This window comes from Accipiter gentilis, chromosome 31 (genome assembly GCF_929443795.1).
Source record: "Accipiter gentilis chromosome 31, bAccGen1.1, whole genome shotgun sequence".
In the NCBI taxonomy this organism is placed as follows: Eukaryota; Metazoa; Chordata; class Aves; order Accipitriformes; family Accipitridae; genus Astur; species Astur gentilis.
Genome location: NC_064910.1, coordinates 7,256,535 through 7,269,451, shown reverse-complemented (window position 1 = coordinate 7,269,451; position 12,917 = coordinate 7,256,535).

The window sequence follows — 12,917 nt, the reverse complement described above, 5'->3', positions numbered from 1 at the left end:
CTAGGAAACTTTGGTGCTTTTACCAGCATTGAATCCCTTTCTAAATGAGTTACAAACCCCAAATCCTTCTGCACCAGTGCAGAAAAAGACCCAGGACCCTTAACTGTTAATATACAAGTGCTTTTCTATATAATAAATGAGTACATTTTATTTGGTAGAAAACTCTGTATGCCTATCATGGAAAGCTACTACGGAGTGTCTGCTGTTGTGAAGCAGATCTTGCCTCCTACTATCCAGCAAATGCATGGAAACACGTATAACAGGGCAAGGGTGGCGGGAGGGGGACGACACTCAAGAAAAATGCCAGCAGAGCTTTGGCGATGCTGGTGGTCCAGCAGCCGGCTGAACTGGACAGCAGCGCAAGCGTAGATGCGCCTGCGCTGGCCGACTGTGGTGTCTGTCACACAAATGCAGGGACACAGCCGGGTGCTCAGCCCACCTTCGATGGCCACCAGGGATGCTAACAGCAGATGAGCGACGTGGAGCAGAACCGCGTCGAAGGGGACGGCCAAGCTTTGGGTGCGATGGGCAACCCCTCCAGCCGCGGCTGCGGTCCCACCATCACCTCGCTCAGCGTCACCGCCGACTTGCGTGAGCTGAGTGGGTTTGTCAAACCGCAGCCAGAGGATTCCAGATGACGGGTGATCGCCTGGGGCTCCGCTTCTCCATCACTCCACGCTGACCCAAGCCGGTGGCGCTGCCGGTGGGGCCGTGCATCCCTGTCCCATCCCTCGCCTCAGCACCAGCCCTCAGGCAGCCGTGGGGGACCCCCGTGCAGAAGCACCCCCCACTCACCGTGCAGCCCCCCGTCGCTGGTGGGGGGGTCTAGAAGGAGCACGTGGCCAGCAAAAGCAGGACGGTTGCAGCACGTTTGTGTGTGGTCGTGAAATTGCCCCGGCTAAATGACAGCGGCAGCTCTCATCGTAAATCCAGTGATGGTTGTGAGAGGCCTGGATCTACAATGATAGATGGGGATGGTCTGCCCGGGGATGGTGCGAATCCCCATCTCCAGCAAATTTAAAGAGCAGGCTACACAACCCTCTGTTAAAGAAGATTAGGGTGGAGCTGACCCTGTTTTGGGACTAGAAATGAGACTGGTTGTCTCTCCCAGCCGCATCTTCTGTGCTGGGGTCCACCGAAATGTTCACATAGGCAGGCAATAAAATCACTGCACAAATAACTGCTGTGTGTTACTGTTCCCTTAAAAGCAGAGCTGTAAGAGAAGACTTAAACAAAGCAGATTTGGGTTAATCAAGTGAAGCTATGCCAGTCTCATGCTTGACATATGCATGCACTCAGGCATGACTCACCCTTCAAACAATGATTCATCATTAGTTTTTCTTGTGGGTTTGCATGTCTTTTGTCCATCCTTGTTACAGTGTCTTGCCATCATCTCACAAGTGCAGTGATGATTAAAACAACATTAAAATTAGACTTTTAATTGGGGCCTGCTCCGTGGCATGTGTGGTAAAGGGCAGAGAGGTCGCGTGCCTTTTGTTCTGATGAGAAACGGGGAAGCAGGCTGTAGGTGATGATTTCGAATGGGGGAAGGAGGGAAGGAAAGAGGCTGAGGCGACTGTAAAAGTGTTGATTCTGGAAGGACAATGTTGCCAAGCAATGTGATCGTGCATTTGGTTACTGCACAAGGAGCTGCAGCAGCTTGGTGAGCTTGAGAGGAGTGATTAAAAACTACACGACCTGCATAAAGGCATTCTACATTTTGCACCACATTTTCTTTGCCCTAGCACGAGTCTGAAGAGTTGGGTTGCGCTGCTGACCTCCAGCCCCATGGCTCAGCACAGTGCTCAGCAGGGATGACCCAGGCTGTTTTCCCAGGATATTTTCTGCAGGTCAGGGCAGAACACCGCTTAGACCATGGCCTTGGCTTCTCCTTTTGGGGTTGGCACCTCTCTCCCCAACAGGAGCAAAGGCTTCGCAGCCTCTGCTCACCGGGACTAACACCGTCACGTGCCCTTGCCCACCTCTTGTAAACGTGTGTGTATGTAAGTCCTGTCCTCCGCACCCACGGAGCTCAGAGGCGTGCCGGGTAGGGCAGCATTGGGGAGCTTGAAGTGTTCGGCTTGTTCCTTCCCCGGTACAGCACAGTGTACAGCTCCTCTGCTGTGCATGCAAGGGAGGAGCAAGCAGCTCTTCCAGGCCGCCTTATCACTTGAAAAAGAAACTACCCTCTGCCAAATTGTTCAGTAATCCTCCACATGCCATTCAGTGGTAGTAAACAGAATAGACTACTACATGCCCTGATAGCGGAGATCCTGAATAAAACTATTTTCTTTCTCGACGGACCCTACAGACCAGCGTTTTAACCATTTGTCCTTTGGGAAGTGAAATTTGGCCAGAAGAGTGAGGGTCTCTGTAGGAAAAAAAAGAAAAGTAAAGTATTTTCTAATTTCAAGCACCCAGGTCTGTTTGTGTAAGCAGAGGGTAAGAGTTTACAGTGGATTACAGGTCATCATTCGTAATGGCATTTGCTCTTAAACGGTTACCAGCTTTATTATCTGTACCCATTAAAAGCGGATTTGAAGGAAGGGATATTAACAGCAATGCCAGACTGTACATATGTTTCATTTTATAGTGTACAGTTCTAAAGAGAGAAATGAGCTCAGCAATAATTTTTTTAAAATCCAACGTCTACATTTAATATTTTAAAACTGTGTTACATGCCCTGTTTTCTTTTGTTCCACCTGGTTCCTTTTTCCACTTCATTTTCTTTTGCTCTCTGTTACAGTTTATGCCTCTGCTTTTGTGTGTCAAGATTGTAATGCATTTCTTTAACACGTTTCTTCAGATTCCAGTACTTTCACCCCTTAGAATCAGCCTGCTCTCATCTCTCTCTCTCTGCAAAGAAGTTTCCTTTTTCTGATTGTGGCTTTCTTTAGCTCCTCGTTCCCCATTTCTTTCCTATTTTATACACTGCGAAGACTTCCTTTTTCTTCCCTTTGTTACATGTCTCTCTTAAGGTACTGCTCCTCTTCTCTCTCCCGTCTCCACTCACTCCCTCATTTACCTGCTCTTTCAAACGCTCAGGGCTTCTCCCCTTTGTTCTCTGCTTTCCATCCCTTCCACTCTTTCCCTCTCCTTGTTCTCTCCTCACCGCAGTCCCTCCTTTCCCTCTTCTCACCCTCCTCTTGTCTCTTCAGCATTGCACGCACTTTTCTGCCTGTTTCTCTACTTTTTTTTTTTTTTTTAATTAATCTTTAGCATATCGCACTGAAAGTGCCAGAAGGGATTGAAGAGCAGAAGTGGTGGGAGATGAAACGAGGCTGCGGAGAGGAGAGGAGAGACAGCAGAGGAGATCAGAGGCACAGGGCACCGGCAGAAGGGTCTCATCGTTCCCTGCACTCCCGGCCAACCGCTGCCGAGGAGAGCGTTCCCATTTAGCCAACGCACATAAGTAAAGGCTGAGCAATTACCGCAGGACCGAGCCAAGTGTGCCATGAAATTTAATTAAGGTCAACAGGCTCTGGTGTCTGGTGGGGCCTGAAGAGAGCCCTTTCACTGCCTGTGCAAACCCGCCTGTCATTATCGGTGTCCCGGCGCAAACAGCCCATTAAAAGTCGCTGGAAACGCTCCTGTCCCCTCGGTGGCTTTCTGTCAGGCCTAGTGTGAATATTACAAATTAAGCAGAAACATGCAACACGATTCCCTGCAGACTCTTAATTAGCCTTCACGCGGTGGCATCACTCATCTGCAGATCTGCGAGTTGTGGCCGAAGCGCCCGCGAGGGGCGATGCCGAAAACGGCCTTTCGCCGGGATCCCCAAGACAGGGCATCATCCCCACCTCCAAAAAAACTTCAGGGCTGCCAGCTGGGAGCAGGTCCCACGGCAGGGACGGGAGCAGCGTGGAGGACCGGGCTGCCCCGCACCGACGACGGCTTTTCTTCACAGGGGGAGTTGGAGTCGCTGCTCCCCGAGCCATCGGCGCTGCCCGCGGAGGGGCAGGATGGGGTCCCTCGGCTCCCCCCGTCCCGTGCCGACCGCCCCATCCAGACCGGGTACGGTGGGCAGCCTGCAGCCGGTCCGGCGGACCGTACCGCAGAGGTGAGCAAACGTTGAGACGGGTCACACAGCTAAAGGAGAACGGCCAGGTTCTTCAGAGTCTTTTTAACTTATGGGATCAATATTTGTGTAATGTTCGTGTCGTAGGACTAAATATTTGCTATAGGATTAAATATTTCTGTGCTGCTCTAGTGACTTCACTAGCCTCCAGTGCCTGGGGCTGCCGGTAATGAGCTGGAGTCACATACCAAACTGAATTATTATTACTAACACGTTTAGATGCAGTCTCATACCTGATGAATGACACCTGCTGTGAAAAATGAGTGATGCTATTTTTGGAAGGTATTTATCTGGTGTTTGGAGGGTAGCTTTAGACACATGCAATTCAAATGCATTTCTTTAGGTAGGATAACGATCCTTACATTATCATATTCAATGAAAGTATGTCTACAAGTGCATGTTCTGTATGTGCTGTGTGCGTGCAAAATGTGTATCCTAGATACCTAATGGCAATGGCAAATCCAAGCTGTAAATAAACTGATAAGTCAAATGTGTATTACTGGGCCCAGATCACTAAGATCAGTAGGAGCTTAGTCTGGAAAGGAGTGCAAGATTGGATCAACTGTAGTAAAGACAAACGTTATTATTCCTTTTTGGAGATTAAAGCAATATTACAGATTTAAAATTGGATGACATTTTGCACACCATTTGGAAAATCACGTTACAGATTTGCCAAGGCACTTTCAGCTTAAAACTGCCTTATGGAAAAGTTCTTGATATTTCTTTTGAAAACTGCAGGTACATTCCCCCTCTCCCTCCCTCCCTCCTCCTTCTACTGCCCTTGCTCCTTCTAATCATGCTCCACAAGTAAAACAAACTAAACCAATAAAATATTTACAGACAATATTTACACCGGCAGGGTTTTTTTTAATTGGTTTTTTCTTTCACTTTTCCTGACCTGCAGGTGAAAGTGGGAATTATTAGGGGGCACAAGTGTGTTTGCACAGTTGTCTTGCTTGATCCCTATAGATACGGACATTACTCGGGCAGTACTTAGGGTAGACAACCGCCATTTCCAAACGGCCAACTTTGGGTTGTCCCAAGGTTTTGTGACAAGCACATACATTGCTGTCGCTGGAAGTGCCAACGGCACTGCCGTCAGCAGTGCTCTGCTCAAGGACGGATCCAGGAAACAAATCAGACCTGCAGTATTCCATAGGCATTATCGGGACTGCAGGCTGGCCCGTGTATGAATTAAAGCTAGAGCAAAACCCAAGACTAGCCTGATTCCTAAACCTCCCTCGCATTTACTGTTTTCTGTCTGTCCCGGTGTGGCTCAGAAGCAGGGTATTTCCCGGGCAGGTACCTGTTCCCTAAGTTCTTTCCCAGGAGCAGCCGGAGCCGTGACAAGCCAGGTCTGGGTGAAGTACTTGGGCTCCCCTGTCACCAGTCACACCAGAGCCCCCGACACTGGGGACTGGAGGGGGCACCCATGCCGCGGCTCAGGGCTGCACCAGAGCGGTTCCCTGCCTTTCCGACTAGAGCTGCCTGTTGGCTGCAGTCCCGAGAGCAGGCAGATTCCTTTTGCCCATATAGCAGTATCCAGGTGCACGCTTAGATCATCTGCCTGAGCCCAAAGTGCTCGCATCCTAATCAGAGCCTGTATTTCTATGCCTCACAAACTGTGGGTTTATTCCCAGTATCTTACTTGGTAGCCTACTGCAGACGAGTTAAGAGTTTTTCATGAGCTGGCATTCATCAACGTGCTTTTGAGATGCACATGGTGCTCTTGCAAATGTGGTTTCATTTTTTTCCCTCCAAAAGACAGCTAGGCTCTTATTCCCAATTTTTTTTCATCAGCATAGCTCAAGACAATCACTTTCCTCTTCTTAATAAGCAAATTGCTTATCAGCAAAGCAAAATATGCTTTTACCCAATTTTCTTTCACAGTTTCTTCTTCTTAGCTTCCACACTAAATACCTTGCTTCACAAAACTCTTTTGCACAGGACCATAATGGTCTATTGTGGGATTTCAGGTTTCTCTAAACAGGCTTAGGTGCTCAACACATATATTCTTTAAACAGCGTAATTTTACTCCTCACAGTGGGAAGCAGGCATCATTCACAAAGTTCCCATTTCCTCAGGAGATCAGCACTGACTAACGCTCTGCACAATTAAGCATTTTAATTGTATATAGGAGATGTTGAACCAGGAGTTTTTTCCAGAAGGGGTCATACTTTGAAAAACTGTAAGAAAGGCAGGTGCTTCAGTAAGCTAATTTCTTTAAAATGGTTCATTTCCCTATCCCACTCAAAATTTATCATATAATATAACATGCCCTAAAAGAAAAGATTCAGTGAAAAGCTGTGATTCAGTGATAGACTGAAGATACATACAGAGCCAAGAGTCATGCGGGAAAAACAGGGCTTTTATACCAGCACCCAGGATTTGAGATCCTGAGGTTTTTTTCAGAGATGGTAAAGAATCTGTGCTCTACAGGAAATTGAGTCATCCGTAATTTACGCTGTGTTTATCGGTACTCATTGCTCATGCTCATCTATCAGTTTCCAATCTTCCTCTCAGTAATCTGCATTCAATTTTTTAGCCCGTATTCCTGTTGACTGTTGAAATTATCTCTTGTAAGTACTGCCCAGTAGATCTATTAATTACATTAAAAGTATTCACCGTAAAATTCACCTGAAATTCTTCTAGCTAATTTCCCCAGGTTGCGTTAAGTAATGTGTGAATAATAAAACAACAGAAATAGTGTATCTTCTCTTTATTTTGTCACTGAATAGCACATTTACCTACCAAAATGACCTAAAATAAGTAGACCTTCCTCAGCATACAAACCAAGACACGTACACCCTCTATCTAGAATTGCAAGTTAATGACAATTAGGGTTGTCCATTTTATTATGGCTGTATTAAAACTTCCTGTTAAACATGATATCCTGTAATGACTGAAACTTGTTACGGCTTTAAGTTAATGTGAATTATATACAAGCTTTATCTAAACTAGTGGTTTGCAATACCCATTTACAGATTTTTCTCATTTCCTCATTCCTTAGAAATGAAAGCTGAAGATACCTCTAGTAATGCATTCAGCTTGAGGGGATTTTGTGAATGGGTAAGGATTTCATACCTTGGATCGCACGTGAGAACTAAAACAAATGGAGAAAGAGACTCTAGTCATCCTCCGTCTTGTTTCACGGGAACCAACAACTCATGTGCTAAAAATGTCTGACTAAATCAAAAGACTTTGTTGGGGGAAAGAGCAGTATTAAATCTCTGAAGGTAATTTTTTTCCCTAGATATTTTAAATTCATTAGGGATGTCTTTCTACAGTGAGGTCTTGCTCCTGGAGCTGATTCTCATACAAACTAATATCTCTTCAAACATTTGCAACTATTATAAACAACATTTGTTCTGGCAGAGACAGACTACAATAGACATTTGTAAAACCTGCAAAGTGATGGAGAAGGTGAGTGGGGAATGACAGTTCGCTATTTCACTGGATGCTAGAACGAGGGGGCACCTCTGGGAAACACATATGAAGAAAACTAAGGGAATGCCGATTTCACACAGAGCATATTTAAATTGTGGAGCTTCCTGCCACAGCAGTGGGTCCAGAATTTCTCATCCTGAAGAAATGCATGTTGAGGGGGTCCAAGATATGAAGATATTCCAAAAGGGTTTTAATGACTTTGTGGAGGAGAGAGCCCATAGTGGAACTACACAGAGTTGCCTGGATGCATTCTCCAGCATACAAATGCCCAAACTTTGTGCCCAAAGTTGATTGCTGAAGTTGTGATGGCACAGAAGGGGAAGGATCACTCCTTTTTGGACTGTCTTCTGACTGTCTGCATTGAAAAACAGGCATGAGGTTGAATGGACCTTGACTCTGGTCTAATTCAGCCTTTATGATAAGTGTCGGTGGCAATCAGTCCTGCTATTTAAAGACGACTATTTCAGGATCATATTCTTTGGATGGTGCATTCAGATATTCTTTCAGACATTTAATTTTAGTTCTCAGGAATTTGAAAGTTCAGATACATTTCATTTATATAAAGCATATTCTGAAGCAACTTATTCTGTTTTGAGACCTGTCACTTCAATGTTCAGTCTTGACGATAAGAGAAGTTCTGCACCGAAGTAATGCACACAGAACAGAAGGCCACACACCTGCCCAGATGAGTCTGACCTAAAAAGCCTTATAGAGAGGGATTTACCTGTTGATTCGGATGCCTAAACATAGTTGGATGCAATATAGATATCTGTATGTGAGCGAGGTGTCTGAGCTTCCATTGGAGTCAATGGAACTTGTCAATAGGGAATGGAGTTAAGAGAGATAATTCATAGTGTTTTAAGGTAAACTCCATCATTTGTTTAGCTGAACTACCCCTGGCTCCACTGACTGTAGTCTTTAGATCTCCAGTGACTATTGCAGAAGCTTAGACACCCAGCTGACATGTAGACGCCTAAATTTGGATGAACTGAATGGGCAGATGGGCTCATTCATAATTTCAGTTAAAGCCTATAGAGTTATAAATAACAATCTATGCTGGATGGATGTGGTATGTTCAGGAGTCTCAGATCTCCCCCACACCAGTTCGTGGCTCTTCCTTCCGTGAAAGGAATGATTGCTTCAGGAGAGCACAGTGCTTTAAGATGTATACAGTTCATTGCATTGCCTTCGTAACATCAGCTAGGAGTTCAGGTTAACTAGCCCTTCTTGGTACCGAGAGGGACCGTACCTTGGCGTCAGGAAGCCTGACTAGTAGTTGACAACCAAGTGAGTTCCTGAGGTTGCATGTAAGTCTTCCCCCCCCCCGCCCCGACATTTCAGAAGATTTTTTAAGTAGTGGGTACTACCTCTCTGAGAGGAGATACACTATGGCTATGTCTACATAAAACAGCTTGCAATTTCCAGATGTATTGGAGTCATTGTCTGAAAGTCTCTAAAACTGATTAAAACTTGAGTCCTGTCATTGACATCTGGCTCTGAGGGGACATGGGTGCAGCGCACAGGACTGGAGTGCTAGTTTGTGGGGCCATCTGAATGGAGAACGTGGTCGGCACCCAAGACTCAGGCTGCAGCGTTTCCTCACCGTGCTGTGTTCATACGGCACCCAGCCTTTGAAGCCAAGTTTAGGTAAACAAACTAATCCACCAGCGCGTGATAAGGCGCATCATCACATACATGAGAACTGGAAACAAACTTGAGTACATCCATAAGGACATAGTCTGGGTGATTTTGATTATTAAAACAAAAAATAAACACAAAGCAGCACTGACATATGCTGCTCCCTGAGTACTATTGAAGGAGCAGTTTAGCTTACTTTGCTCTGAGCCCTCACACAGGAAGGGTTTCTGAACGCCCCATCCTTCTTCAGCAGCCGAAGACCAAGAGAGATGGGCTTTATGTACCTTGGCTGTCCTACACTCATCTCTACCTGGCAACGACTTTGTTGTGCTGGCTGCATGCTGCACGTTCTGTACCTCATCCCCAGCATCGCTCTCTCCGCATTTGGAGCTGAGAACATAATGATGTCGGATCTTCTGCTCAAGGTCTAGCTGAAAGGAGCTAACGTCGTCTCATCCCTTTCCCCTAAACCACACAGAATCATCTCACCTTTTCACTCAGGCTGCATGTCCTCATCTTTGAGGCCCAACACAACTTATCTTTGTTTTCCTCTCTCTTGACAATTCGTTGTTGATGGCGATTTGATGAGCAGGAGGAGATGGGGGGGGGCGGAATCTGAGACGTGGGGAGGTGAAGTGACTTGCCAGAGGCAATAAGGCAGCTCACTGAACTTCAGACTTAAGCTAAAGACTCCAGGGTCTCAGCAAAGTGCTCACACCACTAAGTCACACCAAATCCCTGCAAATCTTAGTCCATACCTCCCACCAGACCTCTGTGCATCTCGTCCTGGCTTCTTGTCCTCTCCTTCTCTCAATGCCCCACACCTCTGCTGATGGCCTCTTCACCCTCGCTTCATGCCTTGCCAATGTATTGTCAATACCCTTCTCTCTACCTGCCTTTCCAAAAGCTTCCTTCTCTGCCAGGCAAGAAGGAATGGCTCCATGCCATCTTTCCATGTCTGCCTCATATTGTTGCAGTTGTACAACACGCTCAGATTTCTGTTTGAATAGCAAACTGTTACTCAGCTTCCACTGTGAATAGTGGCTGCCTGGGGCAGGCATGCTCACAGAAAAGATCTTTGCTTTCTATCTTTCTAAAAATAAATAATCAAAGAAAGGCAAAAGTCAAAAGCTCATCGTGCCCCAAAGAAATGTCTGCATCTCCGTGGAAGACTTCCAAATATCTAATCCAAGATAGAGTGATAGGGGTAGGAAATTTGCAGATCAAAGGTTTCGAAAATATGAAGTTCTGCTTGTGTGATGCAGACCAGAGCTGTTTGCTCTTCTCAGAAGTAGTGAACAGGCCAGCACACTCCTGCCAATTCAGCGTTACCATCAGCTTTTGAAAGCTGAATGCCACTGCTGATTGTTGCAAGTAAAGCTAGAGCAGAGATTATTTTAATTGAAATGGAGCTTTCAGACCATTTCACTCACTCTCATAAAGCAGCTGGAGATACTTAGGCACAACTTTGGAGCCACGTTTTAAGGCACAGCTTCAATATTTTTACCCCGTGGCACTTGGCTTGAGGTCGTCAGGCTAATCCCGGGGTGGCGGCAGGGAGTACGGGCCACCACTGCGGGAGGGACTGGCGGAAAACCTGAGGGTGGACGTCAGCTGGGGGCTCTGGTGGTTTGCTCGGTGGAGCCAACTGGGAAATAGGTATCGGAGGAAACATCAGACTGAAGCTTAGGTCATCGCTGCTGGTTTTCTACAGCGCCGTATCAGTCGTACTTAATAGTACCAGCGCAGATTAGATTAGACTGGCAAGACGTAAAATAATACACCTAGCAAGAATCATGACATGAAAAAGGAACTGGGTAATTATGATATTTACAACAGTTTTCAAGTAATACAAACATCTGACTACATCTTTAAGGGCAGGGAGGATATTTTTAAATAAACATGTTTCCTTCCTGCAAGTAATAGATTGGAATAGCAACTGGCAGAAGGATTCATCTGTTATTTTAGTTGTTTTCATGGTTTCATGGGTTTTAGCTCTAACAAAAATATTTAAAAGAAGGGAGTACATTCTACTGCAGGGAAACTGTCAAAGGGTTTTTTTATATTATTCTCTTCTATCCTATCATACATTTATTTTCACAGGTTTAGAACATTTTGGAACATTTCCTTTTGCTGTTCAAGTTTTCTGTGGTTGATCCCCCTTCCCCCTCCAGCATGGCTATTTTTTTGTGTACACAACTTAAATATAGCCCCTCCAGAAATCTTGGAAGTTACAATGAATAAGAATACATTTTCTCCTTAGCAATAACCTAGCCATTCTTTTCTTTCAATAGAGCTAAATCTGTAGATAAGTTAAGATAAATTTCTATTATTTTGGGTTGGATTCAGCAGGGCTATTAAAAAAAAAAAAAAAAGGTAAATGGAAAAAACTGTTCTTGAGCTTATGTAACTGAAATGTGCTATGAATCTCAGAAGATCTTAAAGACACAAGAGCCAGTGCACCGTGTTAGCAGCTATTAGGGAAGGAAAAGCAAGAACGCCATCGTGCACCTATACAGATTTAGTGTGTGCCCACTTGGATCGCCTGTTGAATATTATGAGCAGTCCTGGTCCTTACTTTAAAGGAAACATAATGGAAAACATTCAGAGAAGAGCCACAGGGACGATCAAAACCATGGAGCAGTTTCCATACTTCGGCTCTTCAGCTTGGAAAAGTGATGACTGAGAGGGGATATGGCACATGTCTATAAAACCACGAGTAGCATAAAGCGGGTGGAGAGGGACTGATTGCTCCCCGTCTCTTCCAACACAAGAATGAGAGGGTGCCAAATAAAGCTAGCAGGTTCAAAATGAGCGAAACCAGATGGCTCTTCATAAAGTATATAGTTAAGCTGTGGGGTTCCCTGCAGGAAGATGTTGCCCGTGGTGGTTACATGGGCATACAGGGAGCTCCTGAGCATAAACTATTGATGGCTGAGAGAGCACTCCAGGAAAATGCATGCTTGTGCTATTCTTATTCACTTCCTCAGACTTTTCTTTCTGGCCATAGTTAGAAGGCAGCATACTTTGGTCTGGCCCTGCATTGCTGTTCTTATTTCCATAATTGCTTCCTGATAAAAGTATCTGAATCCCTTTCTTTGCCCCAGCTACCTCCCCAAACTCCGGTAGGAATAGGGCTGTTATTGCAGATACATCTGTTTGTAAAGAGGTGCCGATGTCAATGATTTACTGAAATACACATAGCAAATCTAATCAACAAACCGCTTTGGCATTAAGAACAGGAAAAGATGATAAGAGTGTCAAGAACGAGGGAGTAATTCAGTTATTTTAGGGTCTTGCAACAACTGGCACTGCAACAACGCAGCCTGTGATACTCTTGTTTTTAAAAGAAAAAGTGTTTTTCCATGTGAAGTTGCAGCCATTGCAATACAGACGATGGACTGCTGTTGTATTTAATCCATCCTGGCAGAAATATGTGCTTGACCAATGTTAGCTTTAAGAAGGCTGAGACTCACTCCTCGTCCGAATCACAAAGGTGCAGACTTCCCCTCAGAGACATACTTCCCACACAGAGCCTATAAATAGCCCTTTGGAAAATATTTTGCTGTATTTAGCATTTTATTAGAAGCATTGTGTAAAATGAATTCTCCATTACTCTGTGCTGTTCATCTGCATGTAATACCAATGGTAATTGATTTTCTGATGGTGCATGAACTGCTACTGTAAAACCTCTGCAGAAGACTTAAAGGTGAAATCTATTTTCCCTGCCAAAAGCCTATATAATCTGGTTTTA